Source organism: Babylonia areolata, chromosome 27 (genome assembly GCF_041734735.1).
Source record: "Babylonia areolata isolate BAREFJ2019XMU chromosome 27, ASM4173473v1, whole genome shotgun sequence".
Taxonomy (NCBI): Eukaryota; Metazoa; Mollusca; class Gastropoda; order Neogastropoda; family Buccinidae; genus Babylonia; species Babylonia areolata.
The window spans coordinates 9,838,885-9,856,974 of NC_134902.1; the positions used below are offsets into that span (position 1 = coordinate 9,838,885).

At 51.5% G+C, this 18,090-nt stretch overlaps 1 pseudogene across 1 annotated transcript in view; it reads left to right on the forward strand.

The window, feature by feature from the left end:
* The window catches only part of LOC143301580 (LIM domain transcription factor LMO4.2-like), a 28,087-nt pseudogene extending 10,496 nt beyond the window's left edge, over nt 1–17,591 (forward strand). Inside the window, exons 3-4 of the transcript XR_013057810.1 lie at nt 10,324–10,450; nt 15,411–17,591. The product of XR_013057810.1 is annotated as an LIM domain transcription factor LMO4.2-like (transcript). The remainder of the gene's footprint in view (nt 1–10,323; nt 10,451–15,410) is intronic.
* The last annotated feature ends 499 nt before the right edge of the window (nt 17,592–18,090 follow it).

Sequence of the window (18,090 nt, forward strand, 5' to 3'; positions counted from 1 at the left end):
TGTCTGGGAGGTGACAGCTGTACACCCGTCTCAAGCAGACTTATTACCATCCGCATTTCTGCCAAACCCCACAACCTGACAATCCTCCAGGTCTATGCTCCAACGACAGACCATAACGATGAGGAAACGGAGGAGTTTTACGAACAGATTGACTCCATCATAGCAACAGTCCCAAAGAAAGACATGCTGATAGTCCAGGGAGACTGGAATGCCAAGGCTGGTCCAGATGCATACCAGAATTGGGCAGGAACAACTGGTAAATTCGGCATTGGGGAAACCAACGACAGAGGCCTCAGATTGCTGGAGTTTGCCAAAAGCCATCGCCTTTCCCTAACCAATACTCTCCACCCGCATAAGCTGTCCAGAACCGCATCCTGGCACTCACCAAATGGGCAAGTCCACAACCAGATAGACTTCATCCTGACCCCACAACGCTACAAGTCCAGTATCAACAAAGCCAACACAAGGACGTTCCCAGGAGCTGATATCGGCAGCGATCATGATCTTGTCTTGGCAACCTTCAAGCTCAAGCTGAAGTGCAAGCGTTGTCCAAGGAATCCCCGTATCCGCTTTGACCTAGAAAAGCTGAAGGACCCCGAAATCGCGGATGTGTTCCAGGCTCAAGTAGGCGGGAAGTTCGCAGCCCTCAACTTAATGGACATCGACGTAGACACCCTTGCTAACAACATCAAAGAGGTGCTAACTACAACAGCTGAACAAGCTGTGGGGAAAAAGCGAAAAAGGATCCAACCATGGGTCCTAGATCTGTGCGACAAGCGGCGAGAACTGAGGAAAAAGAAACTCTAGTAATGAAGCCAGGACGAAGCACCAACAGGTGAACAGAGAAGTCAGGACGAAGATGAAGGCAGCCAAAGAAAACTGGATAGAGGAGCAGTGCGAAGAAGTTGAGAAAGGCATGGAAGCAGGGAACAGCAAAAGAGCCTATAGCATCCTCAAGACCCTCACCAAGACTAGCCAGCCAAGATCAGCTGTCATCAAAGATAAGGATGGCAAGCTACTGACAGATAGCGAAGAAGTCCTGAAGAGGTGGACAGAATACTGTGACGGCCTCTACAACTACCAGCTTAATCCAGACTCCTCTATATTGCAGGACAACCCACGATCCACAGACTGTGAGGAAAATCTCCAAGTATTGAAGGAGGTTGAGGCTGCAATACAGAGTCTGAAGCCAGAGAAATCCCCAGGAGTGGACAACGTCCCATCTGAGCTTTTGAAGTACGGAGGGAAGGAGACCACAGAAGCACTAACAATGCTATGTCAGAAGATCTGGACAGAAAAGTGGCCAACAGAATGGACCCAATCGCTGGTGATTCCTCTACCCAAGAAGGGCAACCTCAAGCAGTGTCAAAATTACAGGACTATAAGTCTAATTAGCCACCCAAGCAAAGTCATGCTCCGAATCATCCTCAACCGATTGAAATCCAAGGCTGAGGAGCTGCTATCAGAAGAACAAGCAGGCTTTAGAAAAGGACGGAGCACTGTCAAACAAATATTCAACTGTCGAGTCCTCATTGAAAAACATCTCCAACACCAAAAGGACATCTTTGACAACTTCATCGACTTTAAAAAGGCATTCGATCGGGTGTGGCACAGCGGCCTCTGGCAAGTACTGAGAGGCTTCAACATTGATGAAGGGCTCATTCAAGTCATCCAGGCCCTCTACGAACATTCCAGCAGCGCAGTGCTCAACAATTAACAAGGACAGTTCTTTCGGACCACAGTTGGAGTCAGGCAAGGATGCCTATTATCCCCAATACTTTTCAACATCTTTCTGGAGAGAATCATGCAGGAGGCCCTTGAAGACCACCACACCTCCATCACCATTGGCGGCAGGCCAGTCTGCAATCTGCGATTCGCAGGCGACATCGACCTCATGGGGGGCACTAACACCGAGCTCCAGGATCTAACAAACAGACTCACTACAAGAGCAAGTGCTTACGGCATGGAGGTCAGCACAGAGAAGTCAAAGGTCATGGTCAACAGCACAACTAACATCAGTGCCAACATAACCATGAATGGTGAGCCCTTGGAAGAAGTGACCAGCTTCAAGTACCTGTGAGCAACCCTGTCCAAAGACGGCACCTGCACAGCAGAAATCCGAAATAGGATTAATTCTGCAATGGCAGCGATGGCCAGACTGAACAGGGTATGGAAGAGTAACATCAGATTCCACACAAAATTCCTGCTCTACAAGTCAATGGTGGTCTCCATCCTCTTATATGGATGTAAGACATGGACACTGATGGCAGAAACAGAAAGAAGAATCCAAGCATTCGAAACCAAGTGCTTGAGGAGACTACTACACATCTACAAGGAGCACAAGACCAATGACTATGTGCGGAACCTGGTCAGCAACCTTGTTGGGCCCCAAGAACCACTGCTGGCGACTGTCAAACGACGGAAGATGGCATGGTTTGGTCAAGTCATACGACATAACACCCTCTCCAAAACCATCCTGCAAGGGACTGTAGAGGGAGGGCGCAGACGTGGGCGGCAGAAAAAAAGCTGGTCTGACAACGTCAAGGAATGGACCAAAATGACGATGCCAGATCTCCTCACGACAGCTGCCAACAGAACGGCGTGGCGAGCTATGACATCTTCATGTCCCCGCAACGACCCCAGCGGTCGAGGGAATGACCGTGACCGACCGTGACCGTGTATGGGGGCTGTTGTCTGGGAGGTGGTGTGTATGTGGTGTGTTGTATGGGAGGTGCTGTCTGTGTGGGGTGTTGTCAGGGAGGTGGTGTGTATAGGGGGTGTTGTCTGGGAGGTGGTGTGAATGTGGGTTGTTGTCTGGGAGGTGGTGTGTATGTGGGTTATTGTCTGGGAGCTGGTGTCTGTGTGGGGTGTTGTCTGGGAGGTGGTGTGTATGTGGGGTGTTGTCTGGGAGGTGGTGTGCGGGGTGCTGTCTGGGAGGTGGTGTGTATGTTTGGTGTTGTCTGGGAGGTGGTGTGTATGTTTGGTGTTGTCTGGGAGGTGGTGTGTATGTTTGGTGTTGTCTGGGAGGTGGTGAGTATGTGGGGTGTTGTCTGGGAGTTGGTGTGTATGTGGGGTGTTGTCTGGGAGGTGGTTTGTTGTCTGGTAGGTGGCGTCTGTGTGGGGTGTTGTCTGGGAGGTGATGTGTATGTGGGTGTTTGGGAGGTGGGGTGGGGGTGTTGTCTCGGTGGTGTACATGTGGGGTGCTGTCTGGGAGGTGGTGTGTATGTGGTGTGTTGTCTGGGAGGTGGTGTGGGGGATGCTGTCTGGGAGGTGCTGTGTATGTGGTGTGCTGTCTGGGAGGTGGTGTCTATGTTGGGTGTTGTCTGGGAGGTGGTGTGCTGTCTGGGAGGTGGTGTGTATGTGGGTTTTGTCTGGGATGTGGTGTGTATGTGGGGTGTTATCTGGGAGGTGGTTTGTTGTCTGGGAGGTGGCGTTTGTGTGGGATATTGTCTTGGAGGTGGTGTGCATGTGGGTGTTGTCTCGGAGGTGGTGTATATGTGGTTTGTCTGGGAGGTGGTTTGTTGTCTGGGAAGTGGTGTGTATGTTGGGTGTTGTCTGGGAGGTGGTGTATGTGGGGGTGTTGTCTGGGAGGTGGTGTTGGGGTGTTGTGTGGGAGGTGGTGTGTATAGGGGTGTTGTCTGGGAGGTGGTGTGGGGGTTGTTGTCTGGGAGGTAGTGTCTGTGTAGGGTGTTGTCTGGGAGGTGGTGTGTATGTGGGGTGTTGTCTGGGAGGAGGATTGGGGGGTGTTGTCTGAGAGGTGGTGTGTATGTGGGGTGTTGTCTGGTACGTGGTATGTGGGGTGTTGTCTGGGAGGTATGTGGGGTGTTGTCTGGGAGGTGGTGTGTATGTGGGGTGCTGTCTGGGGGGTAGTGTGTATGTGGGGTGTTGTCTGGGAGGTGGTGTTTATCTTGGGTGTTGTCTGGAAGGTGGTGTCGGGGGGTGCTGTCTCGGAGGTGGTGTGTATGTGGGGTGTTTGGGAGGTGGTGTCTATTTGGGGTGTTGTCTGGGAGGTGGTGTGGGGGAGTGCTGTCTGGGAGGTGGTGCGTATGTGGGGTGTTATCTGGGAGGTTGTGTGTATGTGGGGTGTTGTCTGGGAGGTGGTGTGGGGGGTGCTGTCTGGGAGGTGGTGTGTATGTGGGGTGTTGTCTGGGAGATGGTGGGTTTGGGGGGTGTTGTCTGGGAGGTGGCGTGTATGGGGGGTGTTCTCTGGGAGGTGGTTTGTTGTCTGGGAGGTGGTGTCTGTGTGGGATGTTGTCTGGGAGGTGTTGTGGAGGTGTTGTCTGGGAGGTGGTGTGCATGGGGGGTTCTGTCTAGGAGGTGGTGTGTTGTCTGGGAGGATGGTGTGTTGTCTGGGAGGTGGTGTGTATGTTCGGTGTTGTCTGGGAAGTGGTTTGATGTCTGGGAGGTGGAGAGTATGTGAAGTGTTGTCTAGGAGGTGGTGTGTGTGGGGGGTGTTGTCTGGGAGGTGGTGTGTGTGGGGGATGTTGTCTGGGAGGTGGTGTGTGTGGGGGTGTTGTCTGGGAGGTGGTGTGTATGCGGGGTGTTGTCTGGGAGGTGGTGTGGGGGGTGCTGTCTGGGAGGTGGTGTGTATGTGAGGTGCTGTCTGGGAGGTGGTGTGTATGTGGGGTGTTGTCTGGGAGGTAGTGTGTATGTGGGGTGTTGTCTGGAATGTAGTGTCGGGGGATGCTGTCTGGGAGGTGGTGGCTACGTGGGGTGTTATCTGGGAGGTGGTGGCTACGTGGGGTGTTATCTGGGAGGTGGTGTCTATGTGGGGTGTTGTCTGGGAGGTGGTGTGGATGTGGGGTGTTGTCTTGGAGGTGGTGTGGGGGGTGCTGTCTGGGAGGTGGTGTGTATGTGGGGTGTTGTGTGGGAGATGGTGTGTTTGGGGGGTGTTATCTGGGAGGTGGTGTGTATGGGGGGTGTTGTCTGGGAGGTGGTTTGTTGTTTGGGAGGTGGTGTCTGTGTGGGGTGTTGTCTGGGAGGTGGTGTGAATGTGGGTGTTGTCTGGGAGGTGGTGTGGAGGTGTTGTCAGGGAGGTGGTGTGCATGGGGGATGCTGTCTAGGAGGTGGTTTCTATGTGGTGTGTTCTATGGGAGAATGGTGTGCTGTCTGGAAGGTGGTGTGTATGTGGGGTGTTGTCTTGGTGGTGTGGGGGGTGCTGTCTGGGAGGTGGTGTGTATGTGGGGTGTTGTGTGGGAGATGGTGTGTTTGGGGGGTGTTGTCTGGGAGGTGGTGTGTGGGGGGGGGGTGTTGTCTGGGAGGTGGTGAGTGTGGAGGGTGTTGTCTGGGAGGTGGTGTGTATGGGGGGGTGTTGTCTGGGAGGTGGTGTGTATGGGGGGTGTTGTCTGGGAGGTGGTGTGTATGGGGGGTGTTGTCTGGGAGGTGGTGTGTATGGGGGGTGTTGTATGGGAGGTGGTGTGTATGGGGGGTGTTGTATGGGAGGTCGTGTTTGTGTGGGGTGTTGTCTTGGAGGTGATGTGTATGTGGGGTGTTTTGGAGGTGGTGTCGGGGGGTGTTGTGTGGGAGATGGTGTGTATAGGGGGTGTTGTCTGGAAGGTGGTGTGTGTATGGGGTGTTGTCTGGGAGGTGGTGTGTGTATGGGGTTTTGTCTGGGAGGTGGTGTGAATTTGGGGTGTTTGGGAGGTGGTGTGTGTGTGGGGTGTTGTCTGGGAGGTGGGGTCTGTCTTGGGTGTTGTCTGGGAGGTGGTATGTGGGGTGTAGTCTGGGAGGTGGTGTGCATGGGAGGGTGCTGTCTTGGATGTGGGAGGTGGTGTGCTGTCTGGGAGGTGGTGTGTATGTTGGGTGTTGTCTGGGATGTGGTATGTGGGGTGTTGTCTGGGAGTTTGTGTGTTTGTGGGGTGTTGTCTGGGAGGTGGTTTGTTGTCTGGGAGGTGGCGTCTGTGTAGGGTGTTGTCTGGGAGGTGGCGTCTGTGTAGGGTGTTGTCTGAGAGGTGGTGTGTATGTGGGTGTTGTCTGGGAGTTGGGTGGGGGTGTTGTCTGGGAGGTGGTGTTGGGGGGTGCTGTCTTGGAGGTGGTGTGTATATGGTGTGCTGTTTGGGAGGTGTGTGTATGTTGGGTGTTATCCGGGAGGTGGTGTGCTGTCTGGGAGGTGGTGAGTATGTGGGGTGTTGTCTGGGAGGTGGTGTGTATGTGGAGTGCTGACTGGTAGGTGGTTTGTTGTCTGGGAGGTGGCGTCTGGGAGGTGGTGTGTATGTGGGTGTTGTGTGAAAGGTGGGGTGGGGGTGTTGTCTCGGAGGTGGTGTGTATGGTTGGTGCTGTCTGGGAGGTGGTGTATGTGGCGGTGTTGTCTGGGAGGTGGTGGTGGGGTGTTGTGTGGGAGGTGGCGTGTATAGGGGGTGTTGTCTGGGAGGTGATGTTTATGTGGGGTGTTTTCCGGGAGGTGGTGTGGAGGTTGTTGTCTGGGAGGTGGTGTCTGTGTGGGGTGTTGTATGGGAGGTGGTGTCTGTGTGGGGTGTTGTCATGGAGGTGATGTGTATGTGGGGTGTTGTCTGGGAAGTGGTGTTGGGAGGTGGTGTGTATGTGGGGTGTTGTCTGGGAGGTGGTGTGTATGTGGGTTGTTGTCTGCGAAGTGGTGTCTGTGTGGGGTGTTGTCTGGGAAGTGGTGTCTGTGTGGGGTGTTATCTGGGAGATGGTGTCTATGTGGGGTGTTGTCTGGGAGGTGGTGTGGGGGGTGCTGTCTGGGAGGTGGTGTGCATAGGGGGTGCTGTCTGGGAGGTGGTGTGTATGTTGGGTGTTGTCTGGGAGGTGGTGTGTTGTCTGGGAGGTGTTGTGTATGTGGGGTGTTGCCTGGGAGGTGGCGTCTGTGTGGGGTGTTGTCTGGGAGGTGGTGTGTATGTGGATGTTGTCTGGGAGGTGGGGTGTGGGTGTTGTGTCGGAGGTGGTGTGCATGGGGTGTGCTGTCTGGGAGGTGTTGTGTATGTGGTGTGTTGTCTGTGAGGTGGTTTGTTGTCTGGGAGGTCGTGTGGGGGTGCTGTCTGGGAGGTGGTGTGCATGGTGGGTTCTGTCTGGGAGGTGGTGTGTATGTGGTGTGCTGTCTGGGAGGTGGTGTGTATGTTGTGTATTGTCTGGGAGGTGGTGCGCTGTCTGGGAGGTGGTGAGTATATGGGGTGTTGTCTGGGAGGTGGTGTGTATGTGGGGTGTTGTCTGGGAGGTGGCGTCTATCTGGGGTGTTGTCTGGTAGGTGGTGTGTATGTGGGTGTTGTCTGGGAGGTGGTGTGTATGTGGGTGTTGTCTGGGAGGTGGGGTGGGGGTGTTCTCTCGGACGTGGTGTGCATGGGGGGTGCTGTGTGGGAGATGGTGTCTATGTGGGGTGTCTGGGAGGTGGTGTGGGGGATGCTGTCTGGGAGGTGGTGTGCTTGGGGGGTGCTGTCTGGAGGTGGTGTGTATGTGGTGTCCTGTCTGGGAGGTGGTGAGTATGTGGGTGTTGTCTGGAAGGTGGTGTGTATGTGGGGTGTTGTCTGGGAGGTGGTTTGTCTGGGAGGTGGCGTCTGTGTAGGGTGTCTGGGAGCTGGTGCGTATGTTGGGTGTTGTCTGGGAAGTGGTTTGATATCTGGGAGGTGGTGAGTATGTGGGGTGTTGTCTGGGAGGTGGTGTGTTGGGGGTGTTGTCTGGGAGGTGGTGTGTATGTGGAGTGCTGTCTGGGAGGTTGTGTGTATGTGGGGTGTTGTCTGGGAGGTGGTGTGTATTTTGGATTTTGTCTGGAAGATGGTGTCGGGGGGGGGGGGGGGGGGGGTGCTGTCTCGGAGGTGGTGTGTATGTGGGGTGTTGTCTGGCAGATGGTATGTTTGGGGGATATTGTCTGGGAGGTGGTGTGTATGGGGGGTGTTGTCTGGGAGGTGGTGTCTGTGTGGGGTGTTATCTGGGAGGTGGTGTGAATGTGGGTGTTGTCTTGGAGGTGGTGTGGGGGTGTTGTCTGGGAGGTGGTGTGCATGGGGGGTGCTGTCTAGGAAGTGGTGTGTATGTGGTGTGTTGTCTGGGAGGGTGGTGTTTTATCTGGGAGGTGGCGCGTATGTTCGGTGTTGTCTGGGAAGTGGTTTGATGTCTGGGAGGTGGTTAGTATGTGGCGTGTTGTCTGGGAGGTGGTGTGTGTGTGTGGTGTTTGCTGGGAGGTGATGTGTATTGGGGGTGTTGTCTGGGTGGTGGTGTGTATGTTGGGTGTTGTATGGGAGGTGTTGTCTGTGTGGGGTGTTGTCTTGGAGGTGATGTGTATGTGGGGTGTTGTCTGGGATGTGGTGTGGGGCGGTGTTTTGTGTGAGGTGGTGTGTATAGGGGGTGTTGTCTGGGAGGTGGTGTGAATGTGAGGTGTTGTCTGGGAGGTGGTATGTATGTGGGTTGTTGTCTGGGAGGTGGTGTGTGTGTGGGGTGTTGTCTGGGAGGTGGTGTGCATGGCGGGTGCTGTCTGGGATGTCGTGTGTATGTGGTGTGCTGTCTGGGAGGTGGTGTGTATGTTGGATGTTGTCTGGGAGGTGGTGTGTTGTCTGGGAGGTGGTTAATATGTGGGGTGTTGTCTGGGAGGTGGTGTGTATGTGGGGTGTTGTCTGGGAGGTGGTTTTTTGTCTGGGAGGTGGCGTCTGTGTGGGGTGTTGTCTCGGAGGTGGTGTGTATGTGGGGTGTTGTCTGGGAGGTTGGGTGGGGGTGTTGTCTCGGAGGTGGTGTGCATGGGAGGTACTGTCTGGGAGGTGGTGTGTATGTGATGTGTTGTCTGGGAGGTGGTTTGTTGTCTGGGAGGTGGTGTGCGGGTGCTGTCTGGGAGGTGGTGTCCATGGGGGGTGCTGTTTGGGAGGTGGTGTGTATGTGGTGTGCTGTCTGGGAGGTGGTGTGTATGTTGGGTATTGTCTGGGAGGTGGTGCGCTCTCTGGGAGGTGGTGAGTATGTGGGGTGTTGTCTGGGAGGTGGTGTGTATGTGGGGTGTTGTCTGGGAGGTGGTTTGTTGTCTGGGGTGTTGTCTGGGAGGTGGTGTGTATGTGGGTGTTGTCTTGCAGTTGGGGTGGGGGTGTTGTCTCGGAGGTGGTGTGCATGGCGGGTGCTGTCTTGGAGGTGGTGTGTATGTGGTGTGTTGTCAGGGAGGTGGTTTGTCTGGGAGGTGGTGTGTATGTTGGGTGTTGTCTGGGAGGTGGTGTGGGCGGTGTTGTGTGGGAGGTGGTGTGTATATGGGGTGCTGTCTGGGAGGTGGTGTTTATGTGGGGTGTTTGTGAGGTGGTGTGGAGGTTGTTGTCTGGGAGGTGGTGTCTGTGTGGGGTGTCGTCTGGGAGGTGGTGTGGGGGTGTGTCCGGCAGGTGGTGTTTGTGGGGATGTTGTCTGGGAGGTGGTGTGGTGGGGTGTTGTCTGGGAGGTAGTGTGGGGGGGTGTTTTCTGGGAGGTGGTGTGTATGTAGGGTGTTGTAATGGAGGTGGTGTCTATGTAAGGTGTTGTCTTGGAGGTGGTGTGTATGTGGGGTGTTCTCTGGGAGGTGGTGTGGTGGGGGTGTTGTGTGGGAGGTGGTGTGTATAGGGGGTGTTGTCTGGGATGTGGTGTGTATAGGGGGTGTTGTCTGGGAGATGGTGTGTATGCGGGGTGTTGTCTGGAAGGTGGTGTGTAAGTGGGGTGTTGTCTGCGAGGTGGTGTGCGGGGGTGTCGTTCGGGAGGTGGTGTCTGTGTGGGGTGATTTCTGGGAGTTGGTGTGTATGTGAGGTGTTGTCTGGGAGGTGGTGTTCGGGGTTGTTGTCTGGGAGGTGGTGTTTATGGGGGGTGTTGTTTGGGAGGTGGTGTGATGGGGACTGTTGTCTGGGAGGTGGTGTATATGTGGGGTGTTGTCTGGGAGGTGGTGTCTATGTGGGGTGTTGTCTAGGAGGTGGTGTGTATGTGTGGTGTTGCTGGGAGGTGGTGTGTTTGCTGGGTGTTGTCTGGGATGTGGTGTCTGTGTGGTGTTGTCTAGGTGGTGGTGTGTATGTTGGATGTTGTCTGTGAGGTGGTGTTGGGGGTGTTTTCTGGGAGGTGGTGTGTATAGGGGGTGTTGTCTGGGATGTGGTGTGTGTAGGGGGTTTTGCTGGGAGGTGGTGTGTATGTGGTGTGTTGTCTGGGAGGTGGTGTGTATGTGGTGTGGGGATGGTCTGACGAGGGAGGTTGTGTGTTGGGTACGTGTTGAGCAAGAGTTGTCCTCTGAAAGGATGCCAGACTTACTTGATGCTGTACCTAACATCTATATCAGGAACAACGACGACGACGCCAACTATGATGACTACGACGATGTGATTATGATGATGATGTGATAGCAATATTGTGGTATTGATGATGGTGTTTGTGGTGATTATGTTAATATGTTAGACTCTTCGGCACAACGGGGGTACTGCGCGGCCTGCAGCAAAATGATCCCGGCCTTCGAGATGGTGATGAGAGCGCGGGGCAATGTATATCACCTGGAGTGTTTCGCCTGTCAACACTGCAATCACAGGTAAACCTGCCCTTCTGCATGTCAACAGTGCAGTCATCGCTAAACCTGCCCTATGCCTCTCTTAGCAGTGCAGTCACAGGTAAACCTTCCCTATACCTCTGTCAGTACTGTAATCACATGTAAACCTGCTCTGTACCATATCAACACTGCAGTTACAGGTAAATCTGCCTTATACCTCTGTCAGCACTGTAAACCTGCTCTTTTCCCGTGTCAGCACTGAAATCACAGTTAAACCTACCCTATATCTCTGTCGACAGTGGTGGTGTGTCCATCGAGATCGATGATGACCATCGTTGTCATCCAGCTGGGGGATGGGGGGAGGGTGGTGGTGGGGTGGGGGGAGGATGCTCATGAATCTATCTATGAATGCGCAGATGGCTGAATAGTCCAATCTGCGCACGAAATGTTCGCTGACAGTTGGGGCAGACAAAGACAGGCATACCATTGTCAGGGAGCTTGTGTGCCCGTGACTTTCTGGCCTGCCTCTTCTGAACAGCTGCAGCAGTCCTGTTGGCCTCACACAACCTGGTGCCTTTGTGCACAGCAGCACGCCATTTGTCACGGTCTACTGCAGATTCCTCCCAGGAGTCAGGGTTGATATCAAACGCTTTCAGAGAGACTTTCAGAGTATCTCTGAAGCGCTTCTTCTGACCTCCGTGTGATCTCTTCCCTTGTTGCAGCTCGCCATAGAAGAGCCTTTTGGGCAGCCGATGGTCTAGCATGCGCGCCACGTGTCCAGCCCAGCGAAGCTGGGACTGCATCAGGATGGTGAAGATGCTGGGAAGGGTGGCTTTTGCGAGCACCTCTGTGTCTGGGGTCCTGTCTTGCCACTTGATGTTCAGTAGCTTCCTGAGGCATGTTGTGTGGAAGTGGTTCAGCTTCTTGGCATGTCGTTGGTACACTGTCCAAGTTTCGCAGGCGTACAGTAGTGTGGGGAGAACTACTGCTCTGTAGACCTTTAGCTTGGTCTCAAGACTAATGCCTCTTCTGTTCCAGACATTTGCACTGAGTCTACCAAAAGTTGCGCTTGCTCTTGCAATCCTGACGTTCACTTCATCATCGATGGTCGCATTTCGTGACAGTGTGCTGCCAAGGTATGTGAACCGCTCCACCGCACTGAGTCTCTGACCGTTGACTGTGATGTTGGGCTCAACGTAGGGTTTCCCTGGGGCTGGCTGATGGAGAACTTCAGTTTTCCTCGTGCTGATGGTAAGGCCGAAGTTCCTGCTGGCAGTGGCAAACTTGTTGACGCTGAGTTGCATGTCAGCTTCAGATCCAGCGTTGAGGGCACAATCATCAGCAAACAAAAAGTCTCTGATGATGTCTGTCATGACCTTTGTTTTTGCTTGAAGCCTTCTGAGGTTAAACAACTTGCCATCTGTTCGGTACTTTAGGCCGATTCCAACATCGCCATCTCTGAAGGCATCAGTAAGCATTGCAGAGAACATGAGGCAGAACAGCGTTGGAGCCAGGACGCAGCCTTGCTTGACACCATTTGTGACAGCAAAAGGAGCAGATGTTTCGCCTTTGTCCTGGACTCGAGCCTGCATGCCTTCATGGAATTGGCTGACCAAGGAAATAAATTTCCGAGGGCATCCGTACTTGGCCATGATCTTCCACAGTCCCTCTCTACTCACGGTGTCGAAGGCCTTAGTGAGGTCGACATAGGTAGAGAACAGATCAGCATTTTGCTCCTGACATTTCTCTTGCAGCTGCCTTGCAGCAAACACCATGTCGGTGGTTCCGCGCTCTTTCCGGAATCCACATTGGCTCAGGCAAATGACCTTGGTCAAGGTGTGCTGTGAGGCGGCTTAGTAGGATCCTGGCAAGTATCTTGCCTGCGATGGAGAGCAAGGAAATGCCCCGATGGTTATCACAGGCTTGCCGGTTCCCCTTTCACTTGTACAAGTGAATGATAGATGCATCTTTCAAATCCTGGGGGATCGTCTCTTCTTTCCACATGAGTGAGTACAGCTGATGGAGCTTCTCAGTCAGCACAGTGCCTCCATCCTTGTAGACCTCTGCTGGTATGGAGTCTGAGCCAGGTGCTTTGCCACTGGATAGCAGACGGATTGCTTTCTGGGTCTCAAGAGGTGTTGGCGGATCGTCCAGTGCTTCGTTGATGGGGACTTGTGGGAGACGGTCTATGGCTTCATCATTTATGGAGGAAGGGCGATTTAAGACACTGTTGAAGTGCTCAGCCCAGCGTTCGAGAATTTTCTCCTCGGTGATCAAGGTATTCCCATCTGCACTGAGGATGGGGGGATGATCCTGAGGATGTGGGGCCGTAGACTTCTTTTAAGTCATCATAGAACCTCTTCATATCGTGCCTGTCAGCATAACCCTGGATCTCATCAGCTTTGTCACTCAGCCACTTATCCTGCATCTGGCGTAACTTTTGCTGAACAGTCCTGCGGATGGCATCGTACACATCCTTTTTTGATGTGGACTTTGGGTTGCTCAGGTAGGCTTGATGCAGACGGCGTTTCTCATCCAGAAGCTGCTTGATTTCATCACAGTTTTCATCAAACCAGTCTTTGTGCTTTCTGGTCATGGGTCCCAGGGTCTCTGAAGCTGTACTATAGATCAGCTCACACACGGTCCTCCAGTCAGACTCCACATTCTGGTTGTCCAGAGAGGCGGATTCCAGACGATCTTCCAGCAGCTCCACAAAGGACTGTTTGATGGTGATGTTTTTTAGCTTAGCGATGTTGAGCCGTTTTGGAGCCTTCTGGCCTTGGGGGCGTCTCTTGGGCTGGATTCGAATATTCAGCTTCGAGACTACAAGGCGATGGTCTGTCCAACACTCGGCGCCGCACATGGTCTTTGTTACACGTACATCTTGCCTGTCCCTCTTCCTGACGATGACATAATAGATGAGATGCCAATGCTTTGAGCGAGGGTGCATCCATGACGTCCTGTTACGGGTAGGGAGGCAGAAAACTGTGTTGGTTATCAGCAGTTCGTGCTCTGCACAGGTCTGAAGCAAAAGCAATCCATTTGGGTTGCAGTGGCCCACACCGTGCTTTCCAATCACTCCATCCCAGGAGATGTAGTCAGAGCCAACTCTAGCATTGAAGTCCCCAAGAATGATGAGCTTGTCTGCTTTAGGGATAGCAACAATGACAGAGTGAAGGTCCTCGTAGAACTTCGCCTTCACTTCATCCGGGTTGGTCATGGTTGGGGCGTAGGCACTGACAGTGGTGAGGTGCTTCTGGCCAGATGCCAGTGGGAGTTTCATGGTCATAAGCTTATCGTTGACTCCCTTTGGGATTCCAGCTAGCTTGCTGATAAGTGCTGTTTTTACTGCAAAACCAACGCCAGCCTCACGTCGCTCTTCGCTTCCTCGTCCACTCCAGAAGGAGGTGTAACCAGATCCCTGTTCACAGAGCTCGCCTTCGCCTGCAAGCCGAGTCTCACTCAAGGCTGCGATGTCAATGTTGTATCTGGCGAGTTCGGATGCAACTAGTGCCGTTCTCCTTTGGGGTCTGTCCGCGTTATCTCTGTCCAGGAGAGTCCTTACGTTCCAAGCACCAATGGTGAGAGGAACGATCCTTGTTTTTTTCTTTTCTTTCTTGTTTCGACCGCTGATGTAGGGTCCCCGCCAGCCGCGGTATGCTGGCCAGGGTGATATGGAACAGGCAATTTTTAGGGCACCTTTTCCAGCCCCTTCCTCATGCCAGGGAGGTGAGCAGTGCATTCCTAAAGAGGGCTGCTCAGACACTCAGACGGCTGCCGAGCTCCATCGCTGCTCCTGTCGATGAAGAACGACCCTATGGCCTGAGCCGCCTACGTGCAGGTCTGCGGCTGCGACTGCCAGTGTACCCACACCTGTCGTTTCGTCGCTCGCCTGTCGCCACAGGACTTGGGGGTGATGAAATGATGAAGGATGAAAGGTCATATTGGATGACTGATGACTTGTGCGGTGAGTTTGTTTAAAGTGAAGATGAGTTGCGCAACGTCGACCTCACTCTCTCGTCCGGGTCCACCAATTTCCAGTGGCAAGACTAAGTCGAGACGACTGGAGGATAAGCACGGATGCAGTGGATGACCAAGATATCCTTTCGGTGTCTCATCTTGCTCTCTGCACTCCACAGTGCGTTGCTGTAACCGCCTTCCTCTCCGTTGAACCGATAGGTTTCTTCCGCAGATTCTGCCGGATCCAGACTTCGCATGCATGGGTAGACACACCCCGGGGGCCAACTGCGTGTGGCATGCACACAGCACGGTGGAGCTAGATGGCCGTCGGTGGCTCTCCTGAGCCAACGCCCTTTTATGGATCTCCATAAGGGTGTCTAGCCACCCGCCTCACCAGTCCCGGAAGGGAGCGGTGGGAGTGCCGGTTTAGTCACCGGCAACCCGACCCTGAACAGGTTGTACTGGATTACAGGTTACCAGTAGCAGATCTAATGACCTGACCTGACACCTGACAGTACAATCATGGGTAAACCTGTCCTGCACCTCTTTCAGCACTGTAATCACAGGTAAACCTGCCCGATACCCTTGTCAGCACTGTGATCAGAGATAGGCTATACCCCCGTCAGCACTAAAATCACAAGTAAGCTAGCCCTAAAGCCTTGTAAACGCTGTAATCAAAGGTAAATTTGCCCTATACCCATGTCACGACTGTAATCACATGTAATCCTGCCACAGGTTACTTCAGACATTTTGTTCATAATCGTTCACTTTGTTTTATGAAGAGGACAAATACTTCTTTTTTTGTCAATATCAGTATCAGTGACTCAAGGAGGCGTCACTGCGTTCGGACAAATCCATATACGCTACACCACATCTGCTAAGCAGATGCCTGACCAGCAGCGTAATCCAACGCGCTTTGTCAGGCCTTGGGGAAAAAACACACACACATATATATATATATAAGAAAGAAAGAAAAAAGAAGAAAATATAATGATAATAATAGATATGTTTTTCTCAGCAAGATAAATGTTGGATGTTTCAGGTTTTGTGTGGGAGACAGGTTCTTCCTGTGTGATAACAAGATCCTTTGCGAGGCTGACTATGAGGAAAGGATAATGTTCGCCAACTTGGGGGGGCCCTCCCCCTCCTTCCCTCCCTACAGCAGCCCGGGCTACAACGCGCTGACCCAGATGAAGCGGCAGACACAGAGCCTCAGTGACGACATGTCCAGCGGCTACGGCAGCCCCAGCCCCAACTCCCTATGACGTCAGACTCACCACCATCGACTTTGACGTCTGGAGGAAGACAAAGTGCTCCTGTGCATGCTTCCTCCTCACGTCATTCTCCACCGTCAGCACAAATTAGGCACTTGTTCCTTGTGAAATAATTGCGTGACAGAGAGGGGACTACTCCCTGTGTTTGCCTGTGAAACATGACCTCTATGGACGGGGGCCTCGATCAAAATACCACGTGACCCCATCAGTGATGTGAGTGTGTGCAGCGCTAGCTGACAACAGAACGGGTGGGATGTAAAGTGGAAGTGGGATGACGGCAAGGGACGTTTTAGCCAAGGTTACTGCAGCCAGGTGCCAGGTGTCACTTGGCTTTCAAAGCCTGTGACACTCTCCAAACACAGGACAGCTCTGCTAAGTTATTTACAGGGAAACAGGGATTTACAGTTTTAACTGTGGACAGAGATCTCATGATCGGGTGCGCACGTTGTCATGCATGTCGATGTTGCATTACTGTGCGTCTTATTTATTCCATTTTGTAATTATAAAAAACAAACAAACAAAACTTGTATCCCACTGCGCACGATGTACATATTTTGATGAGAACAATGGAACAGAACAAAACTATCTGCAGATGACGATACAGACAATCCATAAGCTGACCCATGATCACCTGGTTGGAATTTGAAATTACGTATGAAGGATGAGCAAATAATTCTGTTACAGTGAAAGGAACGCATCTGATTCTGTGGAAACAGTTTGAATGAATACTTGTGAAAAAAACGCTTTTTCATTTCGTCAAAATCATCGTAATGGAAAGACTTTAAACGAAATATAGTAAACATACTGTTGACATCCATGTGATCAGTTGTGAAATAATGCATTCTGTTGACAGACACGTGATTAGTTGTGAAATAACACATACTTTTGACAGACACGTGATCAGTTGTGAAATAACACGTTCGTTTTTGACAGACACGTGATCAGTTGTGAAGTAACGCATTCTGTTGACAGACACGTGATCAGTTGTGAAATTACACATACTTTTGATAGACACGTGATCAGTTGTGAAATTACACATACTTTTGACAGACATGTCATCGGTTGTGAAATTACACATACTTTTGACAGACATGTGATCAGTTGTGAAGTAACACATTCTGTTGACAGACACGTGATCAGTTGTGAAGTAACACATTCTGTTGACAGACGCGTGATCAGTTGTGAAGTAACGCATTCTGTTGACAGACACGTGAAGTAACGTATTGTGCTGACAGACACGTGATCAGTTATGAAATAACGCATTGTGTTGACAGACACGTAATCAGTTGTGAAGTAAGGCATTGTGTTGACAGACACGTGATCAGTTATGAAATAACGCATTGTGTGGACAGACACGTGATCGGTTATGAAGTAACACATTCTGTTGACAGACAAATGATCCGTTGTAAAAACAACAACAACAAAAAACCCACATTTTATTTACAGACGCCTGAGAGATTGTGTCAGTGATGACTTAAACGTCACGCCCTGACTGACTTTGAGAAAGTCAGATGTATGATATGATATGATATGATATGATATGGATACTGAAATAACATCTATCTCGGCCGGAGATCAAGCTCTGTGTTCAGCCCTCTGTAGGACCCGACATGTCCTTTATCTTTGGTACACAATGAAAATGATCAGTAGCACTCCAACCCGCTTTCCGTTTTGTTTATCTTTTAAAAAATGACATATTTCTTAGCAATGGCACTGATAGGTAACTGGGGTATCAACAAGTCCTTGCTGGCTACTGAAGAAGAAGAACATGATGATATGATGAATGATTGTATTCGATGTCAGTGACATGTTAACTAACTGCCCTTGGAAGAAAAGATAGATTGTATGGTAAACAATGGTTTTCTTCTGAGTTAGAGCTTTTGTAAGTGGTGTGTCTTTGGTTGAAATGTTGACAGTCCGAGAGGCAGTGTTTGGTTGTCTTTTGTAGAACGCTGGAACTCTGTGGCATAAAGGTAAGACATACGAATGCATGAATGACATAACGTGGTTATTTTTTTGGTAGCGAGGTTAACGGATTGCATGTCTAATGGGAAGTACGTGGTTGTCTTTGGTAGAACGTCAGAACAGAATGGCTGTTTGCGGGACACTAGGGGGTTATCTATGACAGAATGATTTTTTTAACATTTCATTCGTTTATTAATGCATACATAAGAAAGGTAAAAAACGAAAACAAACAGAAAAAAACGTACATACATAATAACATATTTCGAAGAACACAAACTCCATTTATAAAAAAAATACACATAAATGCTTGACACTGGTTTGGTCAACACAATCATTGTCTGCAGTCAAACAAGAGAATTCTTCGGTCGTTGTTTTCACACAAAATATTTAACGCACTCATCTGATAGAGCTGATAGAAAAAGAAAATAGAAGAGGAAAGCTGTGGAATGAAATCAAATACTCTGTCCGGGTTATAATTTGGAT